At 32.8% G+C, this 16383-nt stretch overlaps 1 protein-coding gene across 1 annotated transcript in view; it reads left to right on the top strand.

Moving 5' to 3' along the window:
* The window catches only part of LOC128177916 (papilin-like), a 56211-nt gene that overhangs the window by 8481 nt on the left and 31347 nt on the right, over nt 1-16383 (top strand).

Genomic DNA, 16383 nt, shown 5'->3' with positions numbered 1-16383 from the left:
AAATGATGTTTACATAGAGTTTTTGAAAGTCTTGTTTCTTTCTGGCTTTGAAAGATAGGTTTCATTGATCATTTTAGGTGTAGAGTGTAGCTGGTAACTGATGTGCGAGTATTCAGTTACTTAAGATGTTTTGTTTTATATCTCGTCACATTGAATCTATATTTATTTATTAAATCATTGAAAATTATCAAATTATGCAAAGGATTAGATGAAAAAAAAACAAGTAATGGAAATGGAAATCAAATACATACTGCAATTGAGGTGTGAAAACTTCTATTAGAAGTATTGGTGTGATATACCAGTACGTTTCACCAGTTTTTTTAAAGGAATAAGTTTTAACTTCATATCTGAAGGCAAGAATTTTGCAATAAAATTTGATCACCTGATGATCCTCAAGATCTTTGTAAGTGGCAATGAAATGGTTCATAAATGTTGAAAAAAACATTAAGCAGATAATTAAAATGTACAGTTTTATTACAAGGTTATATCATTGTGTCCATATTGGTATCAGAAAAAACTCAAAAACTTTTTCAGAGGAAATCACTTGTTTGTAGCAATTTTCTGCCAGAGATGAAGGAAAAAATTGACAATGTGTTGTTTCAGTAGGTTGCAAAATGTGGGTTTCTCTCTTATTTGTTTTGTTTTTACAAAGAAGTGGTAAGGAAAAACAATAGATAAATAGAACATTTGTCAGACTTGTAAACATTAGATTATGGAGAGCTTACAGAAAGAAATGGAGACATTCTCCTTCTACTCCTGTTCCCGGTGATTTTGAATTATTTTGACATTCATTGCTTCTTGAGTGGCTAACAGTCATGATGAATCCGTTGAAAAGAGATATTAAAATAACAACATGTTGATAGAGAGATGATTAGTGGTGCTCAAAAACATCTTAAGGAATGCCTAATTAATGCAATTGGCTTTGAACTTTTTTGCTTTTATGTTTCACTGTGGTACTAGTTATAGTTATGTATAGATATATATAGTTGCTTAGGTATTTCTCAGGCCCTTCAGAAATGGGTACAAAAGTCTTGTGCAATCTGTAGATTGGGGTCTGTTTATTCCATTAAGTTTATCAACCTCAAAGAATTTAATCTGACTCAAATATTACTCACAACAGAATATGAACTCAATCCTCAGGAACTTGCGGCTTTATGGTATAAAAATATGCCTGCTATTTAGAATTTATTTTGTTGCGCAGTCAGTATTAATGAGGCACCAATGAAATACGATACAGCATTCATTTGTAATATTGGAAGTCAATGTCATGATAACACAGATTTTACAAGTCTTTTCTTTTGGCTGTTCAGACACTAAACCATCTCGTGACACCGGCAATATTTCATAATATAGAAAGAGGAGAGAAAAAATTAGAATTTCGCTAGTATATGTAGGTTACTATTTCATGGTATTCACAGCATCTTTTGTTGCTTAGCATAAGGTATCGTTTCTCTGTTCCGATTCTTTGCATCTTGAGAGCTATTAACTGCTTTATCACACCTGCGTTTGTGTTTGCTGATGCTAATGTTTATCAGTCGTCCGAGTTTGGTGTGGGTGTCGCTTGTGTACCTGTCAGAGTATGTTATAAATTTGTTGTCTCCATTCTTTCTAAAATCCCAGTCTTTTCATGTTTCATATATTAGAATAAATGAGGATTTGAAAGAAATACCTTAACTATTTTTATTGTTAGTGGGCTGTGAAGTTGAACAAATTATTTTGTCTCACTTGTTGAACTTAGAATTAGGGATCAGAAAGTAAATCAAAATTGAGCTGCATGTTCATGCAAAAACTGGCGAAAGTGATTGGAGGAATTTTTTCTTAATTCGTTTATTGCATGCATATATCAAGTATCTAAGAAATACTGTATGAAATAAAAAAAATCATTGAAATGATTTTGAAAGGAATGGTATTTTAGAATTTGAAGAATAACAATTAGGTAGCTATAGAACGTAATAATTTGTGTTTAAAACTAAGCTATGATCAATGGATTTAATGATAAAGTGTTAAACTAACCAGAAGTATATCTTTAAAGAGGCATGAAATATTTGTATAAGAGACGACTTCTGTTGTTTACAACACAATCTGATCACTGAGCTGATACTGTCCAAAAAATGATGCATAAATGATTACCAAAGAAGGTGAGAAATTGGATGATTCAAGGAGACCATTGTGTACTGAAAGCGGACCTTCACAAAGTCGCACACGAATTTATTGTCGCTGCAAGACGTTAAAAACTAAAAGAATTTTATACATCTGGTCAGGCCACTGGTTTGCTACCTATATTTTTGTCAGAAACTTGAATAGAATGTCTTCATGTTTTGAATTTTAAAGTCCGATTTGAAATGATTTTGTGATTTTGAATAGCAATTTTGTTTTGAATTAGCATATAAACTAAAATCTTTTTCATCAGTGTTACATCATAGATTATATAAATGGGATTTTTTTTTTCAATGAGAAAAAAAATATTAAAGACTGAATAATTGATTTACATATTTGATGAAATACCTGAAGAATTTGATATTGTTCTGATGAATATGTCCAAAAAAGTTTTTTAAAATTTTGTCTGCTTAAAGACCAGTAACGTCCATTAAGAACTCATTATTTATGCATTGTGATGGTTCTTGATTATTATCAGTAGTTTCGCATGTATTCGGGTCCACATGTTGACGACAGCTGCAGTTCTCATGTTGACATAAGTAAATTTTGTTCTCACCTGAACATGCAGTTTTCACCTGGAAAAAAAAATTCAGGTAAACTTTTAAAAAAAGCAAATAGATACCTGTGTTGTTAGAATTTTCATAAAGGATAATGAGACTCAAATAGATTTAAAATTGCCTGTCAAATTTAAAAAAACCCCACAACTTCAAAGTAATGATTCACCTCTCTTTGAAAAACAATATCCATGATAATGTATCTAAGTGTTGTGGGGGTGAGATTCACACACAGGGCTTCTTTTTTGGGGCGCGACTGACTGGCTAGCTATAAAAAATGAAATATCAGAATTGTTTAAAATGCTTCATTCAAGCCTTCAGCACCCTAACAGCTATAGATCATAAAGACTAGGGAAGGCCGCTTTAATTAAAGCTTGGTGATGTCACATTGCGTTAAAACTTTTCATGGTTTGTAAAGTAGCGTGATAATATATATACCGCTGTGTCGGGTAACAAGCCTGATCCGTTTCACTATTGACTTCTGCTTGTTGTGTTCTTCTTGTGGAATGAGTGTGATATCTGTCAATCACGCCAAGTTTTTACATGGTGCCTGGCTTCGACAGTCAGAGCCAGAAAGTTTGTCTCCTAATGCATCAGTGCTGTACAACGTCAGGAGGGGAGGACCAAAAACACAAACAGGAAAAAAACAAAAATGAGTGATCATTTGTCTTTGTGGAGATATTGCTACTGATTTAGTGTTTGCGTTTAACTGTGTTTACAATGCATTGAAGTGGCACCAGGCAGTTTCTTATTTTTAGAAGTATGGAGTGGGGAAAATGTGACTGTATAACTAATTTGTTTGTTTCCAGGAAATAAAGTTTTTGTTATTTTTTTGTGAGTGCTGATACATTTGTCATGGAGACTTATTTTTCGGAGATGCAAAGTCTTTCAGTTGAGATTTTTCTCTGAATAACCATGAGACTTTCAATATCACAATTGTGTGCTTTGCTTTTGGTTATGAGCCTTTTGGGAAGCCCCTCTTCTGTTGAAGGCAGAAAAAGAAGGCATAGAAATAGAAAACCTGTATTTGTGCCTTATATTTTTTCTTTGTTTGGTGAAAATGGTGAGTACAATTTGAAGAAAAAGTCCACTCCATCTCCACATGGATCAACAATGGAACCCACAACTGTGCAATCTGCCTCTGAGACCATGAATTCAACAACAGCAGAGGTAAAGACCTCGTCACCAAATGGTGAGTCCAAATCAACTATGTCCCCAGACAGTGTCAGTCTGTCAAATTCAACATTGCTATCTGTGATATTTCAAGTGAATTCTTCCATGTCGGCAACTTTAACAACAACTTCCCCAGCGACAACTACAGGTTATGTGACAACTGCAGACCAAGTGACAACAGAAAGTTATGCAACAACAGAAGGTTATGTGACAACTTCTGTTGCTTCAAAGACAAACTGGTCAGTGAAATTAACAGACGGTGAAAGTACACCAAAGAATTTAAATGAACAAGATGTGGGCAATTCAACAGAGTTAGGGTTAAGTGAAAAAATAAATGATAAAGAGAATACCACTTCAACTTATAGTGATGTAGCTTTAAAGTTCAATGAAACTAGCAGTCAACAGTTTACATTTCAAAGTTCCACAGAAACAACAATTAAAAAAGCAGAAGTATTTACAACATTAAATGATGAAATATTAAGGTTTGATGATGATGATGATAATAGGTTATCTTTGGATAGTCTTCAAAATATTTCAAAAGCATTAGATAAAGATCAGACTCTTAAAAGTGATTTTGTGACCAAAAATCCCATGACAACAACTATAGAAAAAACACCTATACCAAAAGAAACAACAACATTAGTTGTACCTTTGGAAACAACATTGACAACATCAATGCCTTCATCAACAGCAAGAACAACAGCAGAAACACAAAAAGCAGAAGTGACAACAAAGGCAACAAAACTGCAAACACCGAAATTAGAAAAAACAAATACAAGGGGTAAATTGTATTCAACAACCATCTCTCCATTTTTGGAAGTATTAGGAATCAGGATTATTAGGACAAAGCTCGATGAGGAGGATCTAGAGTTACAGAATGCAAATGATCAAGGTGTTCAAGGTTATAGGGCCGGCTACTTGTGGAAGAGTTGGACGCACCGATTATGGAAGACAAGAGGTAACCAAGGACATAAGTGTATTGTACCATTATGGCCCAAGTTCACTTGGTTTTTCAAATAAATTCAGAAATTCATATTATGAAACTCAGGTTCCACATTCCTTCCTCATTCTTTGTGACAGTATGGCTGTGAGTAGATTGAATTTTTATTCTCCTTGAGAGGTTGTCGATTTTGAGCTACCAGGTCCTAAATTCTATGGTTAACATAGCATGAAATATTATGTCATCTTGTTTCAGGGAGAGGATAGGGGTAGGGATTTTCAAGAGCTTTGATCTTATCTTGGCGAAAAATTTGTAGCAGAAGTCGAAAAAACAATTAGAGGTGCTGCTTGCTGCCTATAGGAAGCGCAATAAAACCGGCAGGAGGCACAGGAAATCACTATTTTTAATGTTTTCTAAAATATTTTCAGAAGTGAAATATAGTTGATGGAATGAATGAAAAACTCTTGTTTAATGCTTTAAAAAATCTGGGTAATGTAATTTTTTATGATCATTTCTATTTAGGATTTCAGTTGGCACAAAATTAAGTTGATGAGATAAGGTTCATTTTTTATGGATGGTTCAAAATCGTGAGTTGAGTTGGGTTAATTGGGTTTAGAGCTCTCTAAACCATATGATAAAGATCTTCCCACTTGGAAAATAATTGTTTTAAAAGCAGGAATTATGTGGACACATTGACAGAACAAATTACAAACATCCTTTAATTCACATATAAAGGTGTAATCATTGTAGGTATTAATTTTCACTTGAACTTAATTTTAAAGCATTGAAAATGATATATATTATTAGATGGTGGCTAAGCTTTTCAATGGCTTCCTTAATGTGGGGTCTCTAAGTTAGCCTCAATGTGTAGCATGGATATATTTTACTTGTCAAATTGTAATCATGAGGTAATTTTGACATTTAATGGTGGAATGTGATGAAATGAAGGTTAAATCGGTATTTTTGTGTTGATTTATCATTTAAAAAATCAGAATCTGGAATTCATGCCTGAATTCAATTTGACATTATACATGTTGGAAGGGATATGCTCGGCTAAATGCACATGCGTATTTAAGCTTTTGCCTTGAAACAATTTTGTCTTTGGTCAAAAAACTTTGCAGAATTTTTAGCACATTCACAGTGCTTTTAATTAAACATATGGACTTGATTAGTAGTTCAGTCAACATTGGAGCATAGTAACAATAAATGGCACTGTAAATTCATCATTTTGATACTATATTGAAATTAAAGCTCCTTGTTTTTAACAAACTTTGAACAAACTACATAAATCTTTGTAATCTGACTCTGCAATCATTATGACAAGGCAGGTTAGACATCTTTATCAAGCATGCTCCTTCTTTCACACCTTCATGAATTACTTATTCCAGTAGGATTTTTTTTTTTTGGGGGGGGGGGTGGTGAATTAATTTAAGGTATAAAGGATGCTTGAACAAAGAAAGTTTATTTTCATCAAATTTATTTTGTTGATATTACATGTGATAAGACAAGTGTATATCACTAACAAATTTTAAAAACAGTTTTAAATAAAGAGGTAAAATAATTTTTTAGATCTAATATCATTTTTTAAAAATGATGATGATGACAAGTGTATATAATTAAGAGGGGGGGGGGGGGCCTGAATAAATTTTTTGAATAGTTTTAAATATAGAGGTAAAATAAATTTATAGAGGTATCATTTGAAAAAAAAATTTCTTACTGTGTGGCAGTTACAAATTTAATGCTCATGCTAATGTGTCTCTGTCACAAAATTCTTTAATTCTTTGCAATCCGGCCTAGTCAATTTTATGGCATTCAATTTGATATGAGTATTCACAATTTAATGGATTCCATGATTGCAAAGTAATTTTTTTTGTTATCTGAACATAAATTTTAGCTAAAATGACTGTGGTATTTTGGAAAACATATATGTATGTATTAAATATAGAAAAGAATTTGAAGTTTACTGGTATATTAAGAGATTTTTTAAGTTTGTGCATCTGTTCTAAATTTTAATCAGTGATAAGCTGCACAGCGTTGACACATTGAATAATAGATTTGATGGTTAATACGGACAAGAGTAATATTACAGATTTACAGTGTAGACATTTAAGTGACACGTCAAGATTTAGGAAAATAAACATCTGTTGAAATAATCACAAGAGATTTTGAGATTTAGTAATACGAGCTCAGGATTAGAATAGAAGCCGAAAGGTGTTCATGTATATGGCTTGTTATTCAAGGTTTGAGCATCATATATGTGTAGGTAAATTTGGGTGAGACTTTTACAACTTAAAAAATAAGTGTTCACTTTGAGAAAGGTGCATATGTTTTAATATGTATGGAGGCAGTAGACCATTTTATTAGAAGTGACTAATATATTTGCAGAAAGCAAATAAAAAAAGATTGTATGTAAGTAATGGTAAGTATCAGTTTAAACCATGACTAAGTCTACATTCTTATAAGTTCTTCTATTTTCCATATAATTGTAAATTAATTATGTAATTTGAACCATTGCCTGTAATTTTTTGCTTTAAATTTGATTTGTGTTGAGAGAAAGAATAGCAAATGGGGAGGGAAAAAAAACCCTTTTTGAATTTCACTTATTGCATAATTCAGTACATCAAAAGAAGACAAGAAATAGATATATTGAGAAAAAATCTATGCATTGTAAGCTCCCACAGTATGTGTGATATGGCGATGGTGGATCTTTGAAGTGAGTGACATTTCAAGTCGGAGGTCGTTTAATGCAAATATTTCATCGTTTATCTTGCAAAAAACTGTGTTTTACTATTGCCCTATATCAAACGGAGGCAAAAACTGCAGGCTTAGCATCAATGAACATATCTGTTTAAAGAATCAAAAAACTTGAATCAAATTTCTGCAATTTTATCATGTCCTGTTCACAAGTAGGTCAATCTGATGATATGTTGCATGCCAGCATCATGTATTGATAAAACAAATTTATCTCCGTGGTGTAGTCCTCGGGATTTATAGCTATGCATGGAAATAAAAAGAACAACTTTGCTGCATTCCTAAAAACTAAGAATGCTCTCTTATTTTATTATTTTTTTCTTAGAGAATAATTTAGCTGGTTTAGATAGTTTAAATTCTGATTTAATGTTTTGCTGCACATGCATGTAGTAAAGTTTATCAAGTAATTAATGACATGTAACACGTACATGAAGTTTATAATGTAAGGAAATTGTCTGGCCTTAGCTAGATAAATTTATGGGACACTGCACGCATTTACTGATCAGAAGTACATATTATCATTATTTTACCAGTTTGCTTGGATTTTATTTTTTAGTCAGTCTGTAAAAAAAATGAGATGATTTTAATTTATAGGACTCTTCAAGCATTTACTAAAGTGCATACTTCAATATTATACTATTGTTCTTGAATTTTTTGTTAAGTCAGTCCTTATAAGAAATGCTTATTGAAGTAAGATATGTGACAACTGGTTTGATAGGACCAATGTCCACAAATTTTCTTAACCTTGAAACTGAATTTTGCAAAATTTGATACCAAAAAATGTTATTCAAGGGTGCCATGAATACTTATAACTTTGTAATGCATGCATATATGCATTATGTTCTGCACACAATATTTTATAATATAAATATTATATGATCTAATGTTTGATGAAGGATTATAATGCCAAATATATTGAGTGCATTGAAGTCAAATTTTATATATAATTTAATAGAGACAAATTGATATACAGTTAGATATAGATTAATTTTTCTCAGATATTGAAAAACAGTGTAACCATAAATGATGCATTTTTATGTTATATTTTAATTATTGTAGGAAGTTGAGGTTTTGTTTTTTTCCAAAGTAAATGTTAGGAGCATTAGCTAGTTTCAAAAGACGTATATTCTAGCTAACAAACCTTGATAGGGCAATTTTCAATACAATATTGATATCCACCATATCAGATATGTTTTATCAGAAATTCAACCGTCATGGGAAGAAGAGGATGTTCAATAGACTCCTCGCCATTGTTATTATCTGTTTCCCCAATTGTAAAGCTCTCAAGATTAAACAGGTTATTTCTAATTTTGATATTGATGATGATTTTTTTCTTTTCTAGTACAATTTTTATCTTTTTATGTCAAGGTATTATTGTCAAGGCTAGATTTCTGAGAAGCATTTAACTATGTAGAGTGCTTGCGAAGTTTAGTACTCATAGTAGATCGTTATTTTATTAGCGGCACTTTGAGGGAAAATTTGCAGCGCTTCAGAACTTTTTCATCTTCCTCTCTGTTACTTATTAACAAGCCCAGCATCCATCTGTCTTAAAACAAGGAGTTATTATTCTGCACGACAGGCTACCACCTCCTGTCCTGGTCCTCCTACGTGAGGTATAGACTACTACAGAGTGATTAATTTTATAGGGTGAAATTTTTTTTCTGTCTATGTGAGAAAATCATTAATCTTCACTGATGGGTCAACAGAGTGTGACCAAAATTACTTTGTTAATTTCTTAGAGGTGTTTAGCATTTTTGAAGAAATACGAAAGAGATAAATTAAATGCTCTTATTTTGCGAGTTTTTTGGGGACATGTGAGATTTTTTTTTTTAAGAAAGAGATTAAATATGAAAACTTTAGGCCTGCTTGTTGCAGGTTAATTATAACAACAAAATTACCACCTTTTTCCATTGTTAGAAAATTTGCCAAACCATGGTGAATTATTTCAACTATTCTTTTATCTTACATAATTAAGAGGGAGAAAATAACCAGGCATTAATTATGATATGATGCACCTGTGTGTTTAACATTTGAAGGACTTGTGGACTATTTTGCTTACCTTGAGGCTAAGTAAGATGCCCCACCTCAAAATGAGTTTTAGTTTAATGTCATTGAAGCAGTAAAGTGATTGTTTTGTGGTTCGTAAGAGTATAAAGGTTATGGGTATTGCAAAACACCAAATATTTTGTTGTAGAAGATTTTCTGAATTGGATGGTTATAAACAACTCCTAGTCTTAATAATTTTGTTGAAATTTGTATTGTTGCCTTTTGTATCTTGTATTTGGTCAACATAACTTCCTTCAATGATTTTGATATATTTACATCCACCAAGTATTTTCTTCTCCTTTTCTAAAGAAAACTTATTGTGATTCAAATATTTAAACTATAAACCAGCAAGCTAAAAAAAACATAGACTGCACGAAGTGTTGTCAGCCTCAGATTCCCTGGGCCATCTTCTATCTAACTTCTGATTTACCTAACAGTAATTGGTTACTTTTACTTTCTCTTTTATATGTTTAATTCAATGATTTGTTCAAAGAAAGATGTAATTACATGTATAACACATTTTTTTCTCTGTAATGTTGCTACTTTCATACCAGCATAAATTGCCAAAGATTAAATACACAATTAAGGCCCAATTGGGCATCTATGTGATTGGGTATACATGTATGTAAACCTTTGAACTCAATACAAAATAGATCGAGACTTAATTCTACAGTTGACAATAAGCTGTTTTAGGGTTTTTTTAAAATATAATATTAAATGATGTCTATTAAGAATTAAGATATTTTACTGTTTCAGTACTATTTCAAAGTGGGAAAATATTGACAATTTTACAGATCAGAATAAGGGAATGACTATAAGCCATTGAAACATAATCTACTGTAAACTGCGCATTAAGGAACAAAGCATGCAGATGACAGATGAAAGTCATGTAACTACAAGCGTTGGACTTGATCTAACAGTAATTCTTGCATACATTAAGTTACTCAAACCATGAAATGGTTTTGGACAGAAATTGCTTATTGTCATGGAAGTGTATGTAATAGTCTTGGCCAAAAATCAAAGTATCTGGCTGAACCTCACTCTGGAGCTTAGGATTTTGGCAGGTGACATCAGCAACAGTTACCTGTGAAGGTCAAGGTAAAATAACAAAAAGCAGATGTTGCTTAAAAAAAAGTCTGCCATTTCTAAGTCAAACATTCAGGAAAAACTGATGGCAGTGTCACCCATTTGGTACCATGACTTCTGTAAAATATGGACAAAAAACTGGCTTAAAATTGGAATGATGGTCTTTTTGAAGCAAAGAGTAAAAGTGATGAATTTTTTATAGCTAATGATGGGGAGCATAATTTGTGAACTTCACAATGTTATTCTCTCTGAATACCATAGTATTGAGGCCCAAGTTGTCAGTTTTTATAATCGACTTAGCTAGTAAAATTTCAAGACACATGAATATCATGACTATGCTGTCCTATTTTTTTATCACTGTGATTGTTTTGTTTATGAAATACCACCACATTGATTTTCCAAGAGTTATCTCTCTTAGTGATTAGGGTGATGTACCTTAACTTTAGTGGTGAGTCCAATGTAGAGCCAGATTGCAAATGGCCAGACAGTAGATCACATGTATGAATATAAAACATGTAATGCCGTTAATACACATTTAGAAATGAATATTTATTTAATATCTAATAAGAATAAATAAATGAAGGTGATCTTAAAACACTTTTAAAGAAGAAGTGATAAAAAAGTAATAAAAGACCATCTTAATCATTCATGAAGAACTAGATATAGAATTCATTATAAAATTTTGGCATTCTCTGTTTAGATAACACATAATGCCTACAGGGTCAAATGATGTACAAATGAATGTAAAAAATGGAAATTTTAATGAGTTAAATGTGTTTGAAAAATGAGCTAGATCACAAAAAGGTCGGCAAAGAGTCGAAAGGTTTTCTTTACTAGTTGCCTGGGAGCACAGGAAGAAAGATAGGAGCCTGTTACAAGAAACTCCCCTCATAAAATATAAATGGCAGGGGATTAAGTTCCCCATTTACAATTATTCATAAATTCATATCTTGAAAAATTATTCACATTTTTGACAAGAGGATTAACCAGTGAACTCTCTGCTCATTGAGAAATAATATTGAATTCAGAATCTTTAGTTATTGCAGTAATAAGCAAGTATATATTATAAACCTTAAGTTTTGAATGAAACACAATTTGATTTTGCTTTACCTACATGTATATTGTCTTAGACCCTGTTGTAGTGGTCTGCTGTTGTGTGCTGTGTTATTGTAGTATACAATATGCACTTATATATCAGCAGTAGTGATCGAAGCACACTACACATTTTGCCATAACCTTAATGATCATTGGTTCAAATCCCCTTGTCAGTGCCTGATGTTGTGTGTTGTGATTTTAACGAGACACTTAATGATCCATCAAACTGAACAGAGGTACCAGTTTATGCTCAGAGTAAACCTGTCCCATCCCAGGTGAGGGGGGGTCTATGATTCACCTCCTTGGCACTACAGAATCTGGGTATAAGTTCCAGTCCCACTGTGAGTCTCACTGTTTGAAAAGGGAGGATTAACCTTTTTTGCTTAGATTTTTAGGCCAACAATGGATTGTTTTCCATGTCTTGTTAAAGGAAGTCTCTGACTGAAATCATTTAGCACCCTCTCCCCTCCTCCAAGTAAACAGCAATCAAACAAAAATAAGAACTCTGCAGTTGCCCTTTTTAAGGTGCCTCACTACACCTGGAAATAGTTTCTCAAATCAGCAGAAAATTACTTGATTATGATAGAAAGTATGATGGATAAGAAGTATATATATCAAATAGGCGAAAAAAGTGCAATTTTAGATAAAAAATGATATTTTCAAAAATGTCATTCAGTAAACATAAACAAAAGCCCCAGGTGGATTCGAACTCATGACCTGCGGTTCACAAGCCTGATACATTAACCACTGAGCTTTGACGATATACATCTGAATCGATTGATACAAACAGTTTAACAAAACATTTAAATCGCCATCTTGTGACGTAGTGTCTTAAAAAGTTTAAGTCTCGGTGTAGTGAAGTACCTTAAATGAGTCATATATTTTGGAGTGTGATTTTTGCAAAATATTTCGGTATATTTAAAACTTGATTTTTGCAGTTTGCACTTTTAATAACAAAATAGGGATTCTTAAGATATATTGCAAGTGCATGATTTAAACTTCTTTTCAAATGAAAGCCATTGAAGTGCCAAGAAGAAAATACATCTGCACTCAAATTATTGCTTCTTTTAAATCTTATAAACAGTGCTTTCTTCTTGAATTGTAACTACATACATTGCAAATGCATTATATTGTGAATAAGTAGAACAAATTTTGTGGAACTCTTCCAATCAATTGCTTGTAAATGACTCGCAGAAAATAATACAGACAGTATTCCACATATCTACCGATTAAGAAACTTTTAGGATGGAAGACACCTGCACCCGATTAGAAAAACAACATTTTACCAACATTTATTATTCTTAGGGGTGTATTTTTATCATGTTTCTGTGAAGACCAAAGTTTCCAAACTGTGTGATACTAATGGGAGGAAAAAGGATTCCTGCAAAACCATTATAGAGACAGATTTTTAGCCGAATGCATGAATGTCGAAAATCAACATAAAGCTAATTAATTAGTTCCAAAAGAAGAGTAACATTTTTGTGGTGTTTACTTCCAATACCTTTCTTTTGTGAGACAATTTGTAGAGACTGCAGTGACTGTTAATAAATCTCAGATATTGGCAGCCTTCCCGGTTCTCTGGAAACAGAGGAGTAAATAGAGTTATCTCTCTTTGGTCTGCTATTGCTGTGCCCTAAGTGAACAGCGAACTGAGAGTTTTGCTGAAAATGTTATTATTTTTTTTCTCAATGCAAATTTAAATATTTTTGAAAAGGTAATTTTCATTGAACACATTGTATAAATGAGAGAGAGAGAGAGAGAGAGAGAGAGAGAGAGAGCTTTGAAGGTATATATGAATTTTATCTGTAATTTCCAAACTATTCATAATAGAGGAAACATTTACTCTTATATCATCTTGTAAAATGATTATAATTATTTAAATTCAAATAATGCACTGTTTAATTCGGGATTCTGCTATTTTTTTCATTTTTTTTTCTGGGGGGAGGGGGGGGGGGGGGTTGACACATGATAATAAATTTTATTCCCTTATACATGTTTAGTGTTTTGTACATCAAATTGAATTTGATTTGAATTTTTTTGCCAGCCTTTTGTCATGTTGCAATGACCTATGTATCAAGATTTTTTATTCAAGGGTCATGGGCTCTTGTAATGATTGAGTGATGGAGGAGCTGATTCCGAAATAGGTCAGGATTTAATGTTGCATAAAGTGCATAGTTGTGATTTTATTCAAAACAAGTGATTTTCAGATAACTTGATATGTAATATTTTTATGCAAATATACAAAATTTTCTCTTTTCATTTAGGAAGTGCCAGCTGGGACTTATTGCTATTACAGGCATAATAGATGTAGTTATGTGTATATAAAACCATCAAGGTCGATTTTATCTGAATATCCAGTTCATTCTAGTGTGTAAGTGAGGAGTACTAATCATTATTGTTCTAGCCATGCCACTTTTCCTACTTGTGACTGTTTATATGCAAGTACTGTCAAGTGGTACTTAAACTGTTTGTTTAGAAGAATCTGTGCTCATTATATTAATTAACCAATCAAGAAAGAATTTTAAAGTAGATAAACATGAATCTTTTGGACATGCAGTGATGACTAATAAACAAGATTATTTTGATTGACATTATAAAGAAGATATTTTTTTTTTAAATGATACTATTTTAACAGGTTCATAAAACTGGGGGCAGATATTTGACCATAGCAAGTAAAGGTCTTTGAATTGGTTTTTGTATACAAGCATGAAAGCCATGTCATTTCCTATCGAATGTGTATGCAGGCTTGTCCCTTTGTTAACTGCAATGTTTCTGTAAGGAATAACAAGGGGGTGTTCCAACCCAGCTGACGATACGCAAAATATACAGACAAATATTGACACTGGACTGGCGACCATATTGACTGTTGGCCACCATGGTTGGATAATTAGTACTTGGTACCCAGTGTCACCCTATTATCAGTCATCCGGAACAGTTTATAAAGTCGGTGATTCACGTCCATTTACCAGGGAGAATGTCAGTTTTTCCTTTCCATTTTGAAATCATCCTTTTGTTGGGGCAGTGTTTTTCTTTTCCCTTGAATGAAGTGTCGACAAAGACAGTTGACCTGGGTGTTTGTGGAAGCTGGTCGTCTGGAGAGTGAAAAAAGTTTACTCTCAGAGCTGACAATATGAACATTTAATAATGTTGGGGCTTCAGAATGCAAGCTTGCATGTCCTTGCCGCTAAATTCCAAGTGTTTTCTTCTGCATTCACATTTCACCACCTTGAACAGAATCTATTAATGAAAAATCCTGTATTTGCTGACGCAGTCCCCTAATTTAATCACGCAGTTAAGGGAGGCTGGGTGGTTCAACAAATTACCCATCAGATCTAACATACTTTTTAAAAAAAAAAACAAAAACAATTTGTTTTAAGCTTTAGTAAACCACCGCGTGTAGATATGTTCTATGTCTTTCAGTTAGCTTTAAAATTCGAATGTTTTCATATATCTTAAAGCAGGGCTCTTCTTCGTAAGGAGATATATATATATATATATATATATATTGTGGTACTAGTTTAAAACATGGCTACAGCCACCCAAGTCCTCTTAATGGTATTTTTTTGGTAAATGCATACATTCAAGTTTAATTATCTGTCCATGATAGCAATGCATACATTCCAATTCAATAATTATATACTGATACTTGGACTTTGAACAAGTCATGGTTTTAGAAGAATGATCGTCCTTTTGACAACAAGTGCAATTCTTGGCCTCCTATGAGAAACGTAAAGCTTTCCTTGCTCTTTAGTGACAAAACACTTGGTTAGATGGATAGGCACCATGTGCCTAGACCACAAACCACAACCTCCCACTCTCTCACTGGAGGGGGATGAGCAGACAGAGCTCTTGCAAAAGCTCTTGCTGGGAAAAAACCCTTTCTTCTTGTCGACACATCGATAGCAAAGAAATTGCACTGAGATTTTCTTAAGATTCAACTCATCTCAGATGAAATATTACGCTAATGAACAGGTTCTCATAAAGGTTGGTCGTTGTACGTACGTATGTGACCCCACTAGTACAGAGACCAGGAGGAGATCGTCTAGACTGAGAGAGAGAAAACGCTCTGTCTTCATCTTGCTGGTATCAAATTGTTCTAAGGAAAGCAGTTACTCCTCTAGCCTAATGGATCAAATGTGTTACAAGTATTTTTTTCAAAAATCGTTTTGTATACTATAGGTAAAAGTAATTCAGAAGACAGATATATGATCGCCATCCTGCTAATATCGAATTGTTCTAAAGGAAGCAATTACCATACTCCTCTAGCCTATTGGATATGTTACCAGTGCTATATCATTTCAAAAACTGGTTCACTGTACTATGGATCGAAGGAAAAAAATATAAAGAACTTACCGATAGTAATTACATGTAAACAATTAAGATACATGCAGAAAAATAAAATGATTATCTGAATTTGCATTGTTTTGTGGGGTTTATTTGTATCTATAATTAAGATAACTTACAAAATCACTGCATGTTTTAGATGAAAATGTTTGTGCGTGTAAACAGTCAGCAAAATCTATATCAATATGATCATATCATACTTTGATCCTAGAATATTACATCAGATAGCAATGTATT

The sequence above is a fragment of the Crassostrea angulata genome, chromosome 3 (genome assembly GCF_025612915.1).
Source record: "Crassostrea angulata isolate pt1a10 chromosome 3, ASM2561291v2, whole genome shotgun sequence".
In the NCBI taxonomy this organism is placed as follows: domain Eukaryota; kingdom Metazoa; phylum Mollusca; class Bivalvia; order Ostreida; family Ostreidae; genus Magallana; species Magallana angulata.
Note: the sequence above shows the minus strand (reverse complement) of the source record. Positions and strands in the feature narration are given on the sequence as shown.